This window comes from Camelus ferus, chromosome 1 (assembly GCF_009834535.1).
Source record: "Camelus ferus isolate YT-003-E chromosome 1, BCGSAC_Cfer_1.0, whole genome shotgun sequence".
NCBI lineage: Eukaryota > Metazoa > Chordata > Mammalia > Artiodactyla > Camelidae > Camelus > Camelus ferus.
In genome coordinates, this window is record NC_045696.1 from 111084324 (window position 1) to 111090304 (window position 5981).

A 5981-nucleotide genomic window follows, 5' to 3' on the forward strand; every position below is an offset into this window, starting at 1 on the left:
AGAATTCATGCTTCTCATTTCCTAGCTGTGAGACCTCGTGTAAATCCTTTAAACTCTTTGTGCCTTAGGGTCACGCTGTCAGATGGGGACAGTCATAGCACCCACTTTGTAAGTTTACTGTGGGGATTAAATGAGTAAATAGATCCAAAGCATCTGGAAGCACTCCAAGTGCGTAATTAGCGCTAGATAAATGTTTGTGATCATCAGCCTTATTTTATGAGTGCAGGGGCTGACACAGGTTGCATGGAGAATGTAAACGTCAGGCTGAAAGAGAGATGCGCTGGAGTTTCTCTCGGCCCAGCGCTCTAGACCCCGAGGCCAGCAGTCAACGAGAGTCAGCTGTGGGCTTAGTTTCACTCCGTTAGAATGAAAAATGTGCAGGAATTATTTTAATTTGGCCTGAATCCCCATATCCTTCCAACTGTGCCCCTTTTCTACACTCAAAGCTCTCTTGACTCAGAAAGTAAAAACCCAGCAACTGTAAGAGCAACTAGAAGTCAGCTGTGTCCAAGGAAAGAACAGGAGAGAAGTGGCCAAAGAACGGGGGCTGAGTGGCCAGAAATACGTCCATCCGGCTCTCTGAGCGCCATGTTCTGAGGCCCCGAGAGACAGTCCTGGGCGGCATTTTCTTCATGATTCACTGGGAAGTTGAGTCTATGATGCTATGTTCTCTGGACACAGGTTCTTTTGGAATTTAGTTCTCACAGCATTAACCAGGTTCTAAATTGTGAATTACCCTGAATCAACTGGCAATGGGTAAGTATACAATAATCATTCTTGTTCTCTGAGAGCTGGGTCTAACATTTCTGCCCCCTTCTGAGGTTTGCCCGTGTGGGCCGTTTGGGGGTGGGAATCCAGGCATGCCATCTGGCCAGCCCCTCTTTCTTTCATTCTTCTGTAGTGGGGTTCTCTTCCATTGTGTTGTGTGTTGCATCTGCTTGGTGGGTGAACGCTGAGCCCAGCCAGTACCTCCCCGCTCTGGTGCAAATGCCACCTCATTGTCATGTTTAGCAGACAGGGGCTACTGTTCTAGGACCAGGAGTCCAGGCCGCCTAATCCTGATCACACAGATGGTATGTGGGCATGATTCAAAAGTTGTGAGTTGCAGTAAAACAGATACATCATCTCTTCCAGGACTATTCAAAAGAACTTTGTGTTAAGGATGAAAATGATTGAAATTATGTGCTATCAAGACTGTAGCCAGTAATCACAAGTGGCACTTTAAACTTGGCTAGTGTTACTGAGAAAGCGAATTTTTTTTAACATTTTTTATTGAGTTATAGTCATTTAACAATGTTGTGTCAAATTCCAGTGTAGAGCACAATTTTTCAGTTATACATGAACATACATATATTCACTGTCACATTTTTTTTTCTCTGTGAGCTATCGTAAGATCTTGTATATATTGCCCTGTGCTGTACAGTATAATCTTGTTTATCTACTCTATGTATGCCTGTCAGTATCTAAAATTTTGAACTCCCAGTCTGTCCCTTCCCATTCCCCTCCCCCTTGGCAACCACAAGTTTGTATTCTATGTCTATGAGTCTGTTTCTGTTTTGTATTTATGTTTTTTTATGGTTTGTTTTTTTTTTTTTTTTTTAGATTCCACATATGAGTGATCTCATATGGTATTTTTCTTTCTCTTTCTGGCTTACTTCACTTAGAATTACATTCTCCAGGAACATCCGTGTTGCTACAAATGGCGTTATGTTGTTGGTTTTTATGGCTGAATAGTATTCCATTGTATAAAGATATCACATCTTCTTTATCCAGTCATCCATTGATGGACATTTAGGCTGTCTCCATGTCTTGGCTATTGTAAATAGTGCTGCTATGAACATTGGGGTGCAGGTGTCATTTTGAAGTAGGGTTCCTTCTGGGTATATGCCCAGGAGCAGAGAAAGTGAATTTTGATCTAATTCACACATACTTAGGGACTAACATACTGGATGATGCAGAAGTCTTTATTTTATAGAGGAGAAAGCTAAGGCTCAGAGAGGGAAAGTGAGTTGCCTAAAGTCACAGAGTTGGTGCAGAGCAGAGCTGGGACAAGAGCTTGAGTTCACACACTTCCAGCTGAGCACTTTCCCATTTATCGTCCTGAAGCCAGGAACACAGTTTTGCTGGCCTCTGGGTGGTTTCTTTTGAGAACATTAGTATTCATTGAAAGCTTTGTTTTAAAACACTGGAAATTGGCACTCAAGTAGAGTGCAGCTAAGGGCTCCAGTCTGAGAAGATTTTCTGCTGCTCAGTGGAGAAGTCCACAATAAATAAATAAGTAAATAAATAATTTAAAAGATTCCTCCCTGTGATTAGATGCACATCCACCAAAAGGTGGAATATTTCTCAGTTTCCCAGCTCTCCGGGACACCAAAACCATTATTCAGGGTCCTTGCTCCTGAAATTTGGGCCCCTGCATTGTCCTGATAAGTTGATCAGAATTGCGATGCACTAGGGTAGTCACAATTTACGCCTTTCCCCCCTTGCTTCTTGTTTGTTTGATGACACAGCACAGAGGGTCCCCACAACAAAATCAACCACAGCCCCGCACTTTCTGTTTTTTTGAATAATGTTTTCTTCCTGGGAAAACTTTATAGCCAAACTTATTTTTTTTTTCTCTGCACACAGTAAGTACTTGGTAATGCACTTTTAAACATTAGACTCAAATGATTATTCTGCATATGTTTTCATCTCTTTCTAGGATTAGGGGTGTATGGGGAATAGCAAACCTGCCCTGTGGAATTTCTCTCTCAACCAACAGGTCCTTAGCACCATAACAGACTTGGATGGTATCCCTCACATCATACCAGATGGTATGTTTTGCAAAGATCAACATATAAGGAGCCCTTCAATAGGCATAAAGTTTTAGTTATACAAGATGAGTAAGTTCTAGAGATCTTCTGTACAGTTGATGCTATACTGTGCACTTAGAAAGTTAAGAGAGTAGCTGGTGCCGAGTTTCTTACCTCCCCCTACACACACAAAACAAAAAACCACGGGACTCAAAGGAAACTCTGGAGATGATGGTTATGTCTATTCTTTGATTGTGGTAATGATTTCACAGGGTATATGTATATGTACAAACTGTGAACATTAAATCAAGTATTCATTAACATCAAATTGTATACATTAAATATGTGTAAATTTTAAATATCAATTCACCTCGATACAATTATTTTTTTAAAAGAATCTGAAAAGAATGCAGCAAGGTAATGACTCGCTGTTTAAAAGGAAACAGAGTCACTTTTCAGTTAAAAAGATGCAAATATTTCTGTCCCTTTTAGGTGTGAAGGGTAGAATGTTTTTCCTCAAAGGTGCATATTTATATACACGAGTCTGTGTTTCTGATCTGCAAAGTCAGGACAGGAGTTTCCTTCCTGCTTATAATCTCCGATTCAGATTCAGTGGTAAAAACTGTTATCTAATGAAGGGGTGAATGGCTGATACCACAGCCCCAAGGATCACTTCACTGGGCCAGTGATGACTCAGAGTTCTTCATGGACCGACTACCTGGATGAAACAGATTCAATGTTGAACTTAATGGGATGTTGTGGAAATGCTGCGCACACAGACAGTGAACCAGATGGCTGAGTAGGTTCTGGATAATTTCTGCATGGATAAGCAGTGGAAATAATTGGAGCAACAAGCTCTCTCTTTTCTGTAACCCAGCATGTGGTGTCAACATGACAGTCAGTATGTTCTAGACAGTAGGTCCCGCGATCTCTGAAGCAAAGTAGGCATTACGGAGTTAGGCGTCAGTCAGGCTTGGGTCTGAACACCTCTGGTGTAATTGTGGGCTCTTGGGCAAGTGGCTTACCTTTCTTAGTTTCTGTTTTCTCACCTTTAATATGCAGGTAACAGTATTCAGCTTGAAAGTATTCACCTTATAAAATATAAATATAGATATACAGATCTATCAGTATGGGACTTGACATGCCACCAAAACACGGGCCACATTACAAGGTGGAAATATCTAAATTATTCTTAAAATTAAGAACTAGCTTATATAAAAACTTATAACATTCACTGGCATTTATTCAAACTCTGGGCTTCATCTCCTTGTTCCCCCAGAACTTTCCAGCCTGTGGGCACAGAAGAGGAAAGTAACAGGAATGTTCAAATTCAAATTCCCCAGCTCTTTGCCCCTTCTGCTCAGGCCCTGAGAAACACAGATTTCTCAGAGCCCTCTGGGGAGAGCCACGCACTCTGGAAGGAGTCTGCACCCTCAGGCATCTTCTGGAATCTGCCATGTACACCAGACTCAGGAGCACTTGGAATGACATGGCTGACATGATATGACAAAGCTTAGGCTATCTTTAATATGTGGATAAAAATAATACCGTATGTTCCATCAAAGGTGCTTGAATAGATGAAAAATAATCACATAGTCAAATCATTTTGGAATACAGTTTTACAGATGACACACTTTGTTCCTCATCTGCTGTGCTCTCCCGAGGGGATGACACTGCCTCCTGTTAGAATCACCTGCTGTCTGTTCTCCTGAGCAGGGGAAGACGTGCTTATTCTTTTCTGTTACACATTGTTAGACAGAGCTTTTCAGAAAACAGCCACCCTTACACGAGGCTCACATAAGCACACACACATACACACACACACACACGCTTGCACATATATATATAATCCCTCCAGGGTCACTACACATACATGTGATTTAATGCTCAGTCCTAAGTGGTGCCATTCTCACAGATGATGATGTGAATGGAACCCCCTGGGTTGTGCAGTGCACAACCTGCCCAACTGTGCATGGGCTTCTGCACAGGGGAATGGACAGCAAGATCACCTCTCCTTTCCAGGATGTGCCCCCTGGTACCTGTACACAGTCTTCTTCAGAATAGTCTCTTCCAAGTAGAAATCAGCCCATGAAAATAGATTCAGAAGGTTATTTGACATCTTCAGTTCATCAATGGACACAGACGAGTCTCACTACCTTCCTCTATCAGTAGACAGTATGAAACAAATTCCTTCCCCTGCCACCAGAAGAGGGACTTCAGCTGGCAATTCACAGCTGAATGTAGCTCGTAGGTTTGTCTTGTTTTGTCAACACAATGTGTTAGGAACTTGGAAACTGAATTTCTTAAAGCAGGGCTTCATTTTCACATTTCACCTGTACCCAAACTCACTATTATCTTATTCCATGTGCATTTCTTTTTTCCCTGGTAATTGGGAGAATAGAACTTGATCTATGGGGTCATTTGCTTCATTGTAATATTCGATAAAATAAGAATGGTCACATAACATTTGATCAAAGTTCCAGCTTTAAAAGTCTAAGCTTTTATAAACTTGACCTTTGGAAATTTTCTTCTCATGTTCAGCGCTGGATTTATATTCAAAAGTGTCTCCCTTCAAAGGGTTTAGAATATACCAGAATTTTCCAATCTCCAGTAGTGTTGTAGGATAGTAAATCACAATGAAATTTTTTTACAAGACTACTATTTAGTTTGTACTTAGTAAGGAAGAAAAAAAGAATAACTAATCTGTATTGAGCACACATTGTATGTCAGATCTTTTATTATCATATTTAATCTATGAAATCATCCTGCGAGTACAATCTTGTCCCCATTTTACATGAAAGAAATCTAGTGAACAGAAAGTTTATGAATTTACTTAAGTTCACACATTAAATAAAAGATCACACATATAAACCTAGACAGCGTAAGTATGGAACCCTTACTCTTAATACTAAGAAACATCAGGCCTTATTTTTGTATGAGCCCATTTGTCTTCACAACGATCCTGTAAGGTCTGTATTACTGTACGCATTTCATACATTAGGAAGCTAAAGTTTAGGAAAATTAAATAATGTATCCAAAATCCATATGTATATATCCATATATATATGATCCAGGATTGAAGCCGAAGTGCTTGATTCTAAAGTTTATGCTCTTGATCACAATGATATATTCCTTCCTTAGTCTCTAGACTTCCGGAGTTTCAGTTTCAAGTCTGCTATTAACAAAACA